This window comes from Bos javanicus, chromosome 1, assembly GCF_032452875.1.
Source record: "Bos javanicus breed banteng chromosome 1, ARS-OSU_banteng_1.0, whole genome shotgun sequence".
Classification (NCBI taxonomy): domain Eukaryota; kingdom Metazoa; phylum Chordata; class Mammalia; order Artiodactyla; family Bovidae; genus Bos; species Bos javanicus.
The window spans coordinates 47,500,611-47,519,813 of record NC_083868.1 but is presented as its reverse complement, the minus strand read 5'-3'; positions in this window follow the sequence as shown (position 1 = coordinate 47,519,813).

Sequence of the window (19,203 nt, the reverse complement as noted above, 5' to 3'; positions counted from 1 at the left end):
TGGTATTTGAGGAAAAGATTCCACCAAACATATTTGAAAAGTCACTCCAGTTTAATGGGGGGGAGGTGATGATTTTTAGCAATTAAATCAATGGTTTCTGCCCTAGATCTGATGACCAGTGAGCAGAAAGGATGCTTCAGAAGTACTGGTACATTCTTCCTTTATAACTTAGAAAACCTTAAATTAGTGGATTTCATCAGTAATTCAAGAAGTAACTTACACATTCTGCTCACTTTATCTGCTCAGAATCACCTTCAGAAACTTAAGATCTTTCAGAATCATCAATTGCAATTGAGCATGAGGACTGAGATATACCTGTAGAATCTAATTTCTGCTGCTGCTATGTCACTTCAGTCGTGTCCAACTCTGTGTGACCCTATAGCCGACAGCCCCCCAGGCTCCCCTGTCCCTGGGATTCTCCAGGCAAGAACACTGGAGTGGATTGCCATTTCCTTCTCCAATGCAGGAAAGTGAAAAGTGAATGTGAAGTCACTCAGCCGTGTCTGACTACTCCAGACCCCATGGACTGTAGCCTAACAGGCTCCTCTGTCCATGGGATTTTCCAAGCAAGAGTACTGGAGTGGGGTGCCATCACCTTCTCCTCAATCTAATTTCTATTCACCTCTAATTAACAGATTTCTATTAAGTGTGTGTGTGTGTGTGTGTGTGTGTGTGTGTGTGTATAGATGGGATGAGGGGAGTGAGAAGTCAGTGGAGCAGAAGAGAAATCAAAAGACTGAAGCAAAGAAAAGAACAATAGGAAACAACAGTATGAAAATTGCCTTAATTTTCTTCCTCTATTTGCTTGCATTAAACAATTCCATACATTTTGCTTCAGTAAATACAATTGTCATCCTACTTTTTTCCCCTCCCCCTAGCACCACTTGCTCATAAACAGGTTCCAAAGCCCTGTAGAAGTCATCTATGGAGAAAAGCATTAAATGCTGATCTTTGACATTTTGTTGTTTTAGGAGTATAATTCTTTGGAAGCAACATTAAGCTAAATAAAGCCTTTCAGGTTTTAATCACAGATGATATAAATCATCATGTCAGTTAACTCCAGGGTCCATAAATCTCTAAAAATGTGGATTTATGACAAAGGGATGCAATTTACCAGAACTGTCTTTTTTAATCTGATCAGAATGATGGAATTTGATAGAACAGATTTTTGCAATTCTGCTGACAACTATACCAAAAATGGAGGCTCTCAAGCTCACAGTCTGTTGGTGTATTAAGCATCAGTTTCATGTTTTCCCTGTTCAGACTAATTGCTTGTTTAATCTGTGACTGCTTACACACATGTGAGGTTGCACAAATTTAAAGGGAAAAAGACGATTCTGATAGTCTTCAGTTATATTAGTATATTCTGTTTTAACTGACTTCCTTACTAAAACATCATTATTTTATTTGATGATTTAATAAGCAGGAAATCCAACAATAAAATTTAAGTGTTTAAGATAGCTGTGGATAAATGTTCAGTGTAACATAACCCAAAAGACGCAAGTCAAGTGGATCCATTCAAAATATAGCTAATGCTATGACAAGTGGTAGAGACTGAGGCTTGCCATGATTTGCCTTGCTTAGCTTCTTCAGACCACCTATCATATTAAACTTTCAAAATCTGTGCTCTCAACTTCTGATCCACTTACCCTAGTCTCATAGCAGGCACGCACAAGGAGTCAAGTGCCCTGCAGCTGACTGATACGCTGGTGCATTTTTAGAATGGAACAGAGTGAAGCTGAACCAATGCAGTGGCTAAAATAAGAAACCAATTTCACTCCATTGTAAAGACAGCCACCCAAATCATCCCCCCCAAATAATTCCAACTGTTGGGCTGCAATACTGAAAACACATATTTGTTCTTTTTTTGGCATGCATTTTTTATGTACTTCTCAGTCTTTCCCTCCTACTCACTGAGGATCTCATCGTCCTCTTGTTCTGGAGGTTTTGGAGCTGTTATTATATCCACGCTTTCACATGATGCTTCTGTTAAGTTTGGTTCAGCATTTCCATTATAAAACCCATAAGCTTCCAGAAGAAACTTATTATAACTGTCTACAAGGGAAAAAATTGCTCTCAGCTGAAACTTAGTATATATTACGTTCATTTTCAGTCCAGAAGGCACTTGTCTTCTTTAACATATTATAAAATAAAATTTCATACCATTTCCTTTCCTTTCTTTCGTTGCTTCTGTCAGTATGATAACACAAAAGAATAAAATAGGGAAGCAAAGAGCCATTCACCTCACACATGGCCCATTTTCTCCAGGACACTATTCCTTTTGCATTCCAAGTCTAACATCAAAGTTTCAGGTCTTAGCATAGTGCCTTGAGTGTCCCTTTTGCTAGATATTGTTCTGGTCACACCTAGATTATTAGATTACAGGGATTTGGACAATCAGGGGACCACACAGGAAGGTTTTTTATTTCCCTATACTCAGTAGCCATTGTGAATTAAAATTCATAAAACATAAAATGCTATTACTTTCTAAAAATTACTTCAGAATAGAACATTAAAAGAGATTCATGCCAATTCAAGCAATCCCATTTTGGGATTAAGTATTTCATTGTACAGGAAATTCTTTAAATTGTCTTACTATTTAATTTTGGAGAGACAGGTAAAGGAAGGCACAAGCATGTTTGTAAAATGGAAATTCAACTACTGAAAATTGTTACAATTTTCCTTGTTTCAGTTCATTTCAGTTGCTCATTGAGTCCGACTCTTTGCGACCCCATGAATTGCAGCACTCCAGGCCTCCCTGTCCATCACCAACTCCCGGAGTTCACTCAAACTCATGTAACATAAGATTAGGTAAACAGCATTTTTCAACATACCTTGAATCTGAGAAAATCTTTTCACAGGTTAAACAAACATGTAGATTTCTAGTGTATCTTCATAATAGAATCAATGGTAATTAAACTCCCAGTCTTCTGACTGACTCTGAGGAAGAAATACACTTCTATCTTTGGGAGATACCTTTAAGAGAGGAGGTGCCAGGAAGGACCTGTTCAGAAAAGGGATTTATCCAAAGTCAGGGGCCTGCTGAAAAAGCTATTAACTGTATGATCCCTGATTCCAGACCTAAATCGCTGTCTTTGGCATCCATCTTCTTCTGGCTCCATCCTGTTTTCCATTCCTATTACCTCCCCACTGGACAGGAAATTTGTAAAGGGCTAGTACAGGACTTCATGGTCCAGAAACCACATGAACCTACACAGCTGCCAAAAGCTGCTTTCCATCCAAGGCAAAGGATGCTGTGTCCATTGGCATGCCATTCTTTGTTCTTCACACTTCAGCTGAGCAAAGGGGTTTTATACTTGAACCCAAGCTCAATCCAGAAGCCAGGGTGCACAGAGAAGACAATAGACAATGAACATCCTGTTGCGATGGGCAAGTTGATTCAAAGACAAGTCTCAACACAAGTGCAGGCATCTGCCACATTCTAAAGGAAAATAAAACAGAGAGAGATGATACTTCACGGTAGATACAAAAGAAGTTACATAACCATCTATTTCTTTCTGTAGGCTATCAGATGACAAGTAAATTTATCGAGAAAATTTTCTTTGAGAATCTATTTCAAGCCCAGTAGAGCATGGGAAGTTAAGAAAAGGAGTGTTACAAAGAAAAAGAAGACTATATTTGTGCCTGGAAGTAATTAACACTCCTATAAAAAAAAAAAAAAGAAAAATGTCATGAGTTTCAAATGAGATAATATTTTAAAAGATACTTTGTAAATATTTAAATGCTATGCATATATTCAGTTCAGTTCAGTTGCTCAGTCGTGTCCAACTCTTTGCAACCCCATGAACTGCAGCACTCCAGGCCTCCCTGTCCATTACCATCTCCCGGAGTTCACTCAAACTCCCATCCATCGAGTCAGTGATGCCATCCAACCATCTCATCCTCTGTCATCCCCTTTTCCTCCTGCCCTCAATACCTCCCACACAGTCTTTTCCAATGAGTCAGCTCTTTGCATGAGGTGGCCAAAGTACTGGAGTTTCAGCTTTAGCATTATTCCTTCCAAAGAACACCGAGGACTGATCTCTAGAATGGACTGGTTGGGTCTCCTTGCAGTCCAAGGGACTCTCAAGAGTCTTTAGCATCATTCCTTCCAAAGAAATCCCAGGGCATTATAACTCATGCTTGAACAAAGCTTATCTCACACATGATTTTTCTGTAAGGCATATCGCAGCCTTCTTACACTGAGGAAACCTCAACAGCACTTCTGCACTATCAGTTCAGTTCAGTTCAGTTCAGTCACTCAGTCGTGTCTGACTCTTTGCGACCCCATGAATCGCAGCACACCAGGCCTCCCTGTCCATCACCAACTCCCGGAGTTCACTCAGACTCATGTCCATCAAGTCAGTGATGCCATCCAGCCATCTCATCCTCTGTCGTCCCCTTCTCCTCCTGCCCCCAATCCCTCCCTGCATCAGTGTCTTTTCCAATGAGTCAACTCTTCGCATCAGGTGGCCAAAGTACTGGAGTTTCAGCTTTAGCATCATTCCTTCTAAAGAACACCCAGGGCTGATCTCCTTCAGAATGGACTGGTTGGATCTCTGTTGCAGTCCAAGGGACACTCAAGAGTCTTCTCCAACACCATAGGTCAAAAGCATCAATTCTTCGGCGCTCAGCCTTCTTCACAGTCCAACTCTCACATCCATACATGACCACAGGAAAAACCATGGTTTTGACTAGACAGACCTTTGTTGGCAAAGTAATGTCTCTGCTTTTGAATATGCTATCCAGGTTGGTCATAACTTTCCTTCTAAGGAGTAAGTGTCTTTTAATTTCATGGCTGCAGTCACTATCTGCAGTGATTTTGGAGCCCAGAAAAATGAAGTCTGACACTGTTTCCACTGTTTGCCCATCTATTTCCCATGAAGTGATGGGACCAGATGCCATGATCTTCGTTTTCTGAATGTTGAGCTTGAAGCCAACTTTTTCACTCTCCTCTTTCACTTTCATCAAGAGGCTTTTTAGTTCCTCTTCACTTTATGCCAAAAGGGTGGTGTCTTCTGCATGTCTGAGGTTATTGATATTTCTCCCAGCAGTCTTGATCCCAGCTTGTTAGTGAATACTAAAACTGCTGAAATAAAAATCAATAGATTTAAACTTTTCAGGAAAATCATAATTCAAAAAATAACATATCAGTTTAACAATTCCTGCATAACATGGTGTATAACTAGCTTTCATAAAAAGAGAATGAACAGTGAAGCCAGAATCATCTCTGGTAATATACCAGTTATGTGAACATGCCAGGAAACTTTCACCTTTTTGAGCTTAAGCTTCCTCATCTAATTAAATGGGGAGTAAATTTTGCTTTAAGACCTTTTACACCTACAAGACTTTTTAAAACTGACATCCAAAAAAGTAGTCCTTTTCATTATAGGGGACTGGAATGCAAAAGTAGGAAGTCAAGAAACACCTGGATTAACAGGTAAATTTGGCCTTGGAGTACAGAATGAAACAGGGCAAAGTCTAATAGAGTTTTGCCAAGAGAACGCACTGGTCATAGCAAACACCTTCTTCCAACAACACAAGGGAAGATTCAACACATGGACATCACCAGATGGCCAACACCAAAATCAGATTGATTATATTCTTTGCAGCCAAAGATGGAGAAACTCTATACAGCCAGCAGAAACAAGACTGGGAGCTGACTGTAGCTCAGATCGTGAACTCCGTATTGCCAAATTCAGACTGAAATTGAAGAAACCAGGGAAAACCACTAGACCATTCAGGTATGACCTAAATCCCTTATGATCATATGGTGGAAGTGAGAAATAGATTGAAGGGCCTAGATCTGATAGATAGAGTGCCTGATGAACTATGGTCAGAGGTTCGTGACATTGTACAGGAGACAGTGATCAAGACCATCCCCAAGAAAAAGAGCTACAAAAAGGCAAAATGGCTCTCTGAGGAGGCAGAAGAGAAGTGAAAAGCAAAGGAGAAAAGGAAAAATATACCTATTTGAATGCAAAGTTCCAAAGAATAGCAAGAAGAGATAAGAAAGCCTTCCTCAGTGATCAGTGCAAAGAAATAGAGGAAAATAATAAAATGAGAAAGACTAGAGATCTCTTCAAAAAAATGAGAGATACCAAGGGAACATTTCATGCAACAATGGGCTCAATGAAGGACAGAAATGCTATGGACCTAACAAAAGCAGAAGATATTAAAAAGAGGTGGCAAGAATACACAGAAGAACTGTACAAAAAAGAGCTTCATGACCCAGATAATCATGAAGGTGTGATCATTCACCTAGAGCCAGACATCCTGGAATGTGAAACATCATTACAAACAAAGCTAGTGGAGGTGATGAAATTCCAGTTGAATTACTTCAAGTGCTAAGAGATGATGCTACTTAAGTGCCGCACTCAATATGCCAGCAAGTTTGGAAAACTCAGCAGTGGCCACAGGACTGGAAAAGGTCAGTTTTCATTCCAATCCCAAAGAAAGGCAATGCCAAAGAATGCTCAAACTACTGCACAATTGCACTCATCTTACACCCAAGCAAAGTAATGCTCAAAATTCTCCAAGCCAGGCTTCAGCAATACATGAACCATGAGCTTCCAGATGTTCAAGCTGGATTTAGAAAAAGCATAGGAACCAGAAATCAAATCACCAACATCTGCTGGATCATCAAAAAAGCAAGGGAGTTCCAGAAAAACATCTATTTCTGCTTAATGACTATGCCAAAGCCTTTGACTGTGTGGATAACAATAAATTATGGAAAATTCTGAAAGACATGGGAATACCAGACCACCTGACTTGCCTCGTGAGAAATCTGTATGCAGGTCAGGAAGCAACAGTTAAAACTGGACATTGAACAACAGACTGGTTCCAAATAGAAAAAGGAGTACGTCAAGGTTGTATATTGTCACCCTGATTATTTACTTTATATGCAGAGTACATCATGACAAATGCTGGACTGGAAGAAACACAAGCTGGAATCAAGATTGCTGGGAGAAATATCAATAACCTCAGATATGTAGATTACACCAACCTTATGGCAGAAAGTGAAGAATTAAAGAGCCTCTTGATGAAAGTGAAAGAGGAGAGTGAAAAAGTTGATTTAAAGCTCAACACTCAGAAAACTAAGAGCATGGCATCTGGTCCCATCACTTCATGGGAAATAGATTGGGTAACAGTGGAAACTGGCTGACTTTATTTTCTGGGCTCTAAAATCACTGCAGATGGTGATTGCAGCCAGGAAATTAAAAGACACTTACTTCTTGAAAGGAAAGTTATAACCAACCTAGACAGCATATTCAAAAAAAGAGACATCACTTTGTCAACAGAGGTTCATCTAGTCAAGGCTATGGTTTTTCCAGTGGTCATGTATGGATGTGAGATTTGGACTATAAAGAAAGTTGAGCGCTGAAGAATTGATGCTTTTGAACTGTCATGTTGGAGAAGACTCTTGAGAGTCCCTTGGACTGCAAGGAGATCCAACCAGTCCATCCTAAAGGAGATCAGTCCTGATGTTGAAACTGAAACTCCATACTTTGGCCACCTGATGCGAAGAGCTGACTCATTTGAAAGGACCCTGATGCTGGGAAAGATTGAGGGCAGGAGGAGAAGGGGATGACAGAGGATGAGATGGTTGGATGGCATACCGACTCAATGGACATGAGTTTGGGTAGACTCTGGGAGTTGATGATGGATAGGGAGGCCTGGCGTGCTGCAGTCCATGGGGTTGCAAAGAGTTAGACACGACTGAGAGACTGAACTGAATTTTTTCTTCATATAGATATATATGAATAGAATTGATTAATTAATATGCCCCAAACACCAGCAAGTTAGTAGGCATTCTATCTATCTGCTTCTGAAACATAATCAAATTCCTTCCTACAGTGGTGATGAGACTGACAAGTAAATGTGATGAGGTATTTGTGTTTTTTTGCTGAAAGGAAAGAGAAGATAATTCTTAAAGTTAACTTCTAAAACATCAGTGCTGTGCTTTAACTTTTCTCTTGAAAGGAAAACTGACTAAATATGAGCCCCTAATATCTGAATAGAAGGTCATACTATCCTTTTAAAAGTAAGAACTCATTAGAAATCACACACTCCAGGAAAGTTACATTTCTCATTTCTATTTAATTTTATTTTTCCCAATCCTTGTTAAAAAAAATACTCTTTGAACTTGCCTTGAAACTTGCTGATTTTATTACAGTAAGTTCCATAAACACAGGAGTCATGGTCCTTGTTTTCCTCTCACAAGTCCAGAATGACGTCAGACCCAAACTCTAATAAGGTGCCTTCAGATTTCAATTCTGAACAAACCAGAAATACTGGGTAAGAACTGAATGATTGCACCTGTGAAATGATCCACCTGCACTCCAATTTACCTCTGAGTCCCCTTTCCTCAGGCTTTACCAATCATTTGGCCCTTAATGGGTCTTTTTTGCTGTTTATCGCTCTCGTTCCCCATCAATTTTCATTGCTCTCTACAGCTTCTTTATCACTTTTTGTTGTCAAGAACATAACTACTTTTGGATCAGATGGTTGCCATAAATTCCTGAAATAGACATCTAGCCCATAAAGAATAGAAATGAATAGGCTAGTTTTAAATGTCACCAGTAGATAGTTCATCTCAGTAGGCGTGATTGTTAATACTTTCACATCTCTAGTTCAAAATTGAAATTTTTCCAGTGCTCCAGGCATAATTATTTTTCTCCAAATGACTTGGAAGCCAGAATTACAGCATCCACCTACACATTATATTTGACCAAAACACTGACATTAAGCAGAATCACAAAATTCTGTTTATATATGCTCCTTAGTGTTGGAAGCCTTGATTTCTTAGGAAATATCATCTAATTCAGACAGAATAAAATTTGATAGCATTGGCAATTACTGACTTCTGCTTTAGATTAATGTCCACATGTGAAAAAAAGTGGGCTTTTGTGATTTGGAATATAGAAAAAAATCGCAATAACACTGAAACTTTATATACCATATTTCAGTTGGCAGCACAATTTACAGCTGAGTTACACACCCTTAAAATGAAGGCTTCCAATAGAAATGTTGACAGACCCTTTACTTATAGGGAATTATTTGCCTCTAGAATAATAATAACATATTATATTTAAATGATTCCTTTCATAAAGGAATTTAAAAACTGTTAACCTGTATCTCTTCTTTCTACATACAAGTATCTCTCACAAAAGCCAATATCAAAACTATATATCTATTATTTATTTACTTAGTCATCATGTATTTATTACACTTATGAGATTCACCAATCATTTATTAGCCTCTGGGCAACTCTGTAACTTCCAGAGCTAAAAAAAAAAAATAGAAAGGCAGTTTGTGTCATTATAATATGCAGGTTATTTTAGATATCATGAAAACAAGATATACTGCTTCCAGTCTTATTATCTTAGAAGTTTAACACACCTTTAAAATATATGTAAGGGGGATGTGTGGCCAAGATGACAGAGTAGGAAGACGCTAAGCTCATCTTCTCTGATGAGCACATGAGTTTACCAAAATTATAACACTTTACAGAATAACTATCTATGACAATGACCTGAAAAATACCAGAAATGACTCCCACAACTAAAGATAAAAAGAAGCAAATACAATGAGATTGGTAGGAGGGGTGAAGACACATGATAGTCAAGATCCATACCTTTTGGCACCACAAATGAAGGATAATCACAGTTGCAAAAGTTCTTTCCAAGGCATGAGTGGTGCAAGCCCCACATTAGGCACTCCAGCCTGGGCTCCTGCACCAGGAACAGGAGCCCCCAAACATGTGGCTTTGAAGGCCCATGTGGCTTGTGAATGGGAGAGTCAGAGAGTTATAGGAAACAGAGACTTTTCTTAAAGGGCATGCACAAAAATCTCACACACTCTGAGTTCCAATGCAGAGGCATTCATTTGAAAAGAGCATGGGTTCAACCCACTTGCTGATATTGAAGAGACCATCAGAGAAGCAGGAGGTAACTTTGAATACCCCTGGGACATAGATACAGGTGACAGTCATTTGGAGGAGCTTATTATACCAGGAGAAAACTCATGCTGGCGAGCATCATTTTGGAATCCTCTCTCTAGTCTATTAGCACCAGAACTTATTCATTATGTAGGCACCAATCCTAGAATTTCCCCCAGTCCTGAAGATGACTTCCCCAGGACACAGCCTTACCCACCAAAGGGCTGGTATCATCCAAGAGCCCTCTGGGCCATGCAACTTGTCATGCTTACCAGTGGAATAGCAACCATCACATAAGGCAGGACTTCACAGCCAACCATAATTACTAGCACACCCACATTAACCGAACCTGCCAATGAAAGTACCCACGTAGCCAACATAGAGGGCACCTCTAGAGTATATAACTCTGGTAACCAGAGGGGAGTGTGCTGCTGGGTCCCATAGAACATTACCTCCATAAAGTCACTTTTATAAAATTGGGGAATGTAAGAGACCTACCTAATGCATAGAAATGGACTCAGAGAATTAGGCAAAATGAGGAGACAGACAGAGATGTTTCATATGAATGAAAAAGACATAACCTCAGAGAAAGAAATAAACAAAGTAAAAATAGTAATTTATATGCTAAATAATTCAAGGTAATGGTCATAAAGATGCTAGACAAACTTGAGAGATGAATGGGTAAGCACAGTAAGAATTTCAACAAAGAGTAGAAAATACAAAGAAGAACCAAACAGAGCTGAAGAATACAATAACTGAAATAAAAATACAACACTAGAAGAAATCAACAGATTAGATAATACAGAGGAACAGAAAAAGAGACAGAGTAGTTTATCTAAAATGAAGAGAAAAAGATTTATTTTAAATGACAGTTTAAGAGGCCTCTGGGATATCTCAACAATGCTAACAATTCCATTCTATGGGTCCAGAAGTTGAAGAGAGAGAACGTAAAGAAATAATCACTAAAAATATTCCTAACTTGGGAAAGGAAATAGACATTAAAATCCAAGAAGCACAGAGAGTTCCAAGCAAGAGAAACCCAAAGAGGACCACACCAAGACACATTATATTTAAATGACAAAAAAATAAATAAAAAAGATAAAAAAGATAGTCTTAAAAAGAGCAAAAGAAAAGTAATAACTTATATACAAGGAAACTCTCAGAATGAGTCTATCAATCAGCTAACTTTTCAATAAAAACTTTGCAGGCCAGGAAGGGATAGCACAGTATATTCAAAGTGATAAAAGGAAAAAAGGCCTACAACCAAGAATACTCTGTATTTATCTTAGATTAAAAGGAGAGACAAGAGTTTTACAGAGAAGTAAAAGTTAAAAAAGTTCAGTACCATTAAACTGTCTTTATAAAATGTGTTAAATGAACTTTTTTAAGTGGAGAAGAAAAGAACACAATATATTATAAAATAAAATTACAGAAGGAAAAATCTCACTGGTAAAAGCAAACATAGTAAAGGTAGAAAAACAACCATTTATAAAGCTAGTAGGAAAGTTAAAAGACAAAAATAATAAAATCATCTATATCCAAACAACAGTAGTTAAATTATACACAGAAAAAAATACATGAAATATGATATCAAAAATATTAAATACAAGAGGGGTAGTAAACATGCAAAGTTGTTATAATACTTTCAACTTGAGAGATTATCAATTTAAAATAATCGCATATTTATACAGGTTGCTATATATAAACCTCATGGTAACCACAAACCAAAAACCTATCCTGAATGCAAACACAAAAATGAGAAAGAAATGGAAACATAACACAAAAGACAAAAGATAGTTATTAAACCATAAGAGAAGAGAGCAAATGAAGAAGAAAGGAACAACAACAACAAAAAAAAGAACTACAAAAACTATTAGAAAACAGTTAATAAAATGGCAGTAAGTATATATACAATAACTACTTTAAATGTAAATGGATTAATTCTCCAGTCAAAAGAAGGAATAGCTGAACTGATACAAAAAAAACAAGACCCATATAGGAACAGCCTATAAGAAAGTGAAAATTAAGTTGCTCAATCGTTTCCGACTCTGCAACCCCATGGACTGTAGCATACCAGGCTCCTCTGTCCATGGGATTTTCCAGGAAAGGGTACTGGATTGGGTTGCCTTTTCCTTCTCCAGAGGATCTTCTTGACCCAGGGATTGAACCTGGGACCCCCACATTGAGGGCAGATGCTTTACTGTGCTTTGCCAGGCAGAGAGAACAGCCTATAAGAAATTCACCTCAGATCTAAAGACACGCACAGACTAGAAATGTAGAGATGGAAAAGATATTCCATGCAAATGGAAATAAAAACTGAGGTTGCAATAATTATATCAGACAATATAGACTTTAAAAGAAGGACTATAATAAGAGACAAAGAAGAATATAATACAATGGTAAAAGAATCAACCAACCCAACAAGAAGTTGCAAATATATAGGCACCCCATATAGGAGAACCAAAATATAGAGTATATAGTAAAAAACATATAGGGAGAAATTTACAGTAACACAAAAGTAATAGGGGTCTTAAACATCTCACTTATATAAACAGACAGAAAATCCAGACATCTAGACAGAAAAGCAGTAAGGAAACACTGGCTTTAAATTATACCTTACTCCAAATTGATTGTATACACGTGCGCACACACACACACACACACACACATACACACACACACACAGAACATTTCATTCAAAAGCAACAGAATACATATTCTTTTGAAGTGCTCAAGGAACATTTTCCAGGATAGATCACATGCTAGGCCACAAAATAAATCTCAATAAATTTAAGATAGAAATCATCAGATCAGATCAGATCAGTCACTCAGTTGTGTCCGACTCTTTGCGACCCCATGAATCGCAGCACACCAGGCCTCCCTGTCCATCACCAACTCCCGGAGTTCACTCAGACTCACGTCCATCGAGTCAGTGATGCCATCCAGCCATCTCATCCTCTGTCGTCCCCTTCTCCTCCTGCCCCCAATCCCTCCCAGCATCAGAGTCTTTTCCAATGAGTCAGCTCTTTGCATGAGGTGGCCAAAGTATTGGAGTTTCAGCTTTAGCATCATTCCTTCCAAAGAAATCCCAGGGTTGATCTCCTTCAGGATGGACTGGTTGGATCTCCTTGCAGTCCCTTTTCTGACTATAACACTATGAGACTAGAAATCAACTATAGGGAAAAAACTGCAAAAATACAAATACCAAAAAAAAAAAAAAATACAAATACCTGTAAGCTGAACAATATGCAACTAAAGCAATCAATATTCACTAAAGAAATCAAAGAGGAAATTTAAGAACATCTAAAGAAAAATGAAAACAGAAACAAAATACAGTTAAGTCCCCTACATGTGAATCTTCAAACTGTGAACTTTCAAAGTTGCTAACTTGTGCATTAGTCCCTACATGCCAGCTGTTGAACTGTACTGTTGTACTTTATAAGGTACTGTACTATACGATTAAAAATTTTTTCTTTATTTTTTGTTTGTTTTTTACATACATATTATTTGTGTGAAGAATATTTGAAACCTATTACTATATGGTACTATATGGCCGGTTGTGTTAATTGGCTACCTAGGCTAATTTTGTTGGACTTACAAACAAATTGGACTTAAGAACTCACTCAGAATGGGAGAAAATAATAGCAAATGAAGCAACTGACAAACAACTGATCTCAAAAATATACAAGCAACTCCTACAGCTCAACTCCAGAAAAATAAATGACCCAATCAAAAAATGGGCCAAAGAACTAAATAGACATTTCTCCAAAGAAGACATACAGGTGGCTAACAAACACATGAAAAGATGCTCAACATCACTCATTATCAGAGAAATGCAAATCAAAACCACTATGAGGTACCATTTCACACCAGTCAGAATGGCTGCAATCCAAAAGTCTACAAATAATAAATGCTGGAGAGGGTGTGGAGAAAAGGGAACCCTCTTACACTGTTGGTGGGAATGCAAACTAGTACAGCCACTATGGAGAACAGTGTGGAGATTCCTTAAAAAACTGGAAATAGAACTGCCTTATGATCTAGCAACCCCACTGCTAGGCATACACACTGAGGAAACCAGAAGGGAAAGAGACACGTGCACCCCAATGTTCATCGCAGCACTGTTTATAATAGCCAGGACATGGAAGCAACCTAGATGTCCATCAGCAGATGAATGGATAAGAAAGCAGTGGTACATATACACAATGGAGTATTACTCAGCCATTAAAAAGAATACATTTGAATCAGTTCTAATGAGGTGGATGAAACTGGAGCCTATTATACAGATGAAGTAAGCCAGAAGGAAAAACATCAATACAGTATACTAACGCATATATATGGAATTTAGAAAGATGGTAACAATAACCCTGTGTACGAGACAGCAAAAGAGACACTGATGTATAGAACAGTCTTATGGACTCTGTGGGAGAGGGAGAGGGTGGGAAGATTTGGGAGAATGACATTGAAACATGTAAAATATCATGTAAGAAACGAGTTGCCAGTCCAGGTTCAATACACGATACTGGATGCTTGGGGCTAGTGCACTGGGACAACCCAGAGGGATGGTATGGGGAGGGAGGAGGGAGGAGGGTTCAGGAAGGGGAACACATGTATACCTGTGGTGGATTCATTTTGATATTTGGCAAAACTAATACAATTATGTAAAGTTTAAAAATAAAAAAAAAAAAGACAGAATGTGTTTATATGTAGGGGGCTTACTGTCTATGCCAGACCTAAAGCCAGCATCATATTCAACAGTGAAAAGACAAAAGTATTTCCTCTAAGATTAGGAACAAGATGAGGATACCTACTATCACTACTTTTATTCAACAAAATCTTAGAAGCCCTAACTGTAGAAATCAGAAAAGAAAAAGAAATGCAAGAAATCCAAATTGGAAAAAAGTATAACTATCACTGTTCACAGATGACATCATAGTATAAGCAGAAAATTTCAAAACCCCTTCAGAAAACTATCAGGAAAAAAAAAATAATAAATTCATCCAATAAAGTTGAAGGATAAAAAATTAATACACAGAAATCTATTACATTTCTATATGTTAGCAATGAACTATCTGAAAGAGAAACTGAGAAAACAATCCATTGACAATTGCATCAAAAAGAATAAAATACTGAGAAATAAAGCTAACCAAGGAGGTAAGAGACTTGTATTTGGAAAAATAAAAGGCACTGATAAAGAAATTTAAAATGACGCAAAAATGGAAAGATATACTCATGGACTGGGCAAAGTAATATTGTTAAAACATGACCATATTACCCAAGACAATCTACAGATTCAATGCAATCTCAATTATAATACCAATGGGACTTTTCACAGAAAAGAACAAATGATTCTAAAATTTGCTTGAAAATACAAAGACTTCAATTAGCCAAAATGAACTTGTGAAAGAAAAGTAAATCTGGAGGTATCACACTCCCAAATTCAAACTATACAACAAAGCTACAGTATCAAAATACTATGGGATTGGCACAAAAACAGACACATAGATCAACAGAACAGAATAGAAAGTCCAGAAATGATCCTACACTTATATGGTCAATTAATCTATGACAAAGAAGTCAAGAATATACAATGCAGAAAGTATATACTCTTCAATAAATGGTGTTGCAAAAACTGGACAGCTAAATGCAAAAAATAAATGTGGATTACTTTTTCATACCATATACAAAAGTAAACTCAAAATGGATTAAAGACTTAAATGTAAGACCTGAAACCATAAAGCTCCAAGAATAAAATCTCGGTAGTATGCTCTTTGAACATCAGTCTTAGTAATATTTTGTGGGATATGTCTCCTCAGGCAAGGTTAAGGAAAGCAAGAAAACACAGATGGGCCTACATCAAGATAAAAAGCTTTTGCACTGTGATGGAGACTATCAACACAATGAAAAATAGCCTATGGAAAATAAGATATTTGCAATGACATATATGATAAGGGATTAATATCTAAAATATACTAAATATACTCATATACTTCAACATCAAAAAGCAGTTTTAAAATGAACAGAGAATCTAAATAAACATTTTCCCAAAGAAGATACACAGATGGCAAACAGGCTTATGAAAAAGATGTTTAATGTCACTTATTATTGGGGAAATGCAAATCAAAATCACAATGAGATATTATCTCACACATGCTAGGATGAAAGTGAAAGTATAGTTGCTCAGTCATGTCTGACTCTGCAACCCCATGGACTGTAGCCTGTCAGACTTCTCTATCCATGGAATTCTCTAGGCAAGGATCCTGGAGTGGATTGCAATTTCCTTCTCCAAGGGATCTTCCTGACCCAGAGATCGAACCTGGGTATTACATATTGCAGGCAGATTCTTTACTGTCTGAGCCATAAGGATGGTTATCATCAAAAAGACAACAAATAACAAGTGGAGAAAAGGGAGCCCTCATGCACATTGGTGGGTTGTAAATTAATGCAGTCACTATGGAAAACAGTATAGCATTTCCTTAAAAATTAAAACTAGAACTACCATATGATCCAGCAATTTCACTTCTGGGTATTTACCTAAAAAAAGGTAAAACATTAATTTAAAAATACATATAAACTCCAGTGTATATTGCATCATTATTTACAACAGCCAGGATATGGAAATATGGAAGCAATCTGAGTGTCTATCAATAGATGAATGCATAATGAAGATGTTGCATAATGAAGATGTTACATACACACACACACACACATATACATACACATATGCATACAATAGAATATGATTTAGTCATTAGAAATGAAATCTAGCCATTTGTGACAACACAGATGGTTCTAGAGCAGCAGTCCCCAACATTTTTAGCATCAGGGACCAGTTTTGTGGAAGACAATTTTTTTCATGGATGAGGGAGGGGAGATGATTCAGGCAGGAATGTGACTGATGGTTCAGGAAGTAATGTGAATAAGTGGGATGGGGAGCAATGGGGAGCAGATAAAGAAGCTTTGCTCACTCTCCTGCTGCTCACCTCCTGCTCTGTGGCCAGGTTCTGAATAGACAGCAGGCCAATACCAGTCTGTGGCCTGGGGGCTGGGGACCCCTGATCTACAGGGTATATGTTGCTAAGTAAAATAAGTCAGACAGAGAAAGACAAATGCCCTATGATCTCACTTATATGTGGAATCTAAATACAAAACAAAATTAAAACAGACTCATAGATACAGAGAATAGGGTTTGCCAGAAAGGAAGATAGTGGAAGAGTGAGCAAAATAGGTGAAGGGGATTAAGAAGTACAAAACTTCAGTTATACAATAAATAAATCATGGGGATGTAACAAATGGCATAAGGAATATGGTCTATATTAATAATATTGTAATAACTTGGTATGAGACATATGGTTCCTAGACTTATCATAGTGATTGTATCACAAATATCAAATCAGTATATAGTACACTTGAAAATGACATAAAATTTTATGTCAAATATGTTCCAATAAAAAAGAACAAATGATATGTATAAATACATACATTCATCAGAAAAGAAACACAGACTGATGTAGCTCAGGATTACTTCAAATATTAGAAAAAGAAAGCAGGAGGAATAATATCTAATCAAAGGTGTTTTATAGTTTTTGGTTGTTGGTTTTTATATTTTATGTTGTGAAGAGTTGTTTCATAGCAGAGGTTAGTATAAATGGGATGCTATGGAGAAATTTGCATTAAAAAGTTATTCAACTTCATACATAATTTTCTCAAACAAATTTATATTATATCACTGTTATGTGCTTAGCCTTGAGCATAGGTTTAAACTTCAGTCTTAAATTCAGTCTCAGGATCAATTCCCTAACAGGGTCAATAGCTGAGTACTCAACTCCAAAGTATTTGATAGTATGTTTCGATTCAGAGTTTATCATCAAAAAATTTTGCTTTCTACACATCAAATACTTTGATTCTAATAGATTATATCAATAGATTCAGTTCAGTTCAGTCGCTCAGTTGTGTCCGACTCTTCCCGACCCCATGAATCACAGCATGCCAGGCATCCCTGTCCATCACCATCTCCTGGAGTTCATTCAGACTCACGTCCATTGAGTCAGTGATGCCATCGAGCCATCTCATCCTCTATTGTCCCCTTCTCCTTCTGCCCCCAATCCCTCCCAGCATTAGAGTCTTTTCCAATGAGTCAACTCTTCGCATGAGGTGGCCAAAGTACTGGAGTTTCAGCTTCAGCATCATTCCTTCCAAAGAAATCCCAGGGCTGATCTCCTTCAGAATGGACTGGTTGGATCTCCTTGCAGTCCGAGGGACTCTCAAGAGTCTTCTCCAACACCACAGGTCAAAAGCATCAATTCTTCGGTGCTCAGCTTTCTTCACAGTCCAACTCTCACATCCTTACATGACCACAGGAAAAACCATAGCCTTGACTAGACGGACATTTGTTGGCAAAGTAATGTCTCTGCTTTTGAATATGCTATCTAGGTTGGTCATAACTTTCCTTCCAAGGAGTAAGCGTCTTTTAATTTCATGGCTGCAGTCAAAATCTGCAGTGATTTTGGAGCCCAGAAAAATAAAGTCTGACACTATTTCCCCATCTATTTCCCATGAAGTGATAGGACCAGATGCCATGATCTTCGTTTTCTGAATGTTGAGCTTTAAGCCAACTTTTTCACTCTACTCTTTCACCTTCATGAAGAGGCTTTTTAGTTCCTCTTCATTTTCTGCCATAAGGATAGTGTCATCTGCTTATTTGAGGTTATTGATATTTCTCCCGGCAATCTTGATTCCAGCTTGTGCTTCTTCCAGCCCAGCGTTTCTCATGATGTACTCTGCATAGAAGTTAAATAAGTGCGGTGACAACATACAGCCTTGACGTACTCCTTTTCCTATTTGGAACCAGTCTGTTGTTCCATGTCCAGTTCTAACTGTTGCTTCCTGACCTGCATATAGGTTTCTCAAGAGGCAGGTCAGGTGGTCTGGTATTCCCAACTGTTTCAGAATTTTCCACAGTTTATTGTGATCCTCACAGTCAAAGGCTTTGGCATAGTCAATAAAGCAGAAATAGATGTTTTTTCTGGAACTTTCTTGTTTTTTCAGTGATCCAGTGGATGTTCGCAATTTGATCTCTGCTTCCTCTGCCTTTTCTAAAACCAGCCTGAACATCAGGAATTTCACACTTCACATGTTGCTGAAGCCTGGCTTGAAGAATTTTGAGCATTACTTTACTAGCATATGAGATGAGGGCAATTGTGTGGTAGTTTGAGCATTCTTTGACATTGCCTTTCTTTGGGATTGGAATGAAAACTGACCTTTTC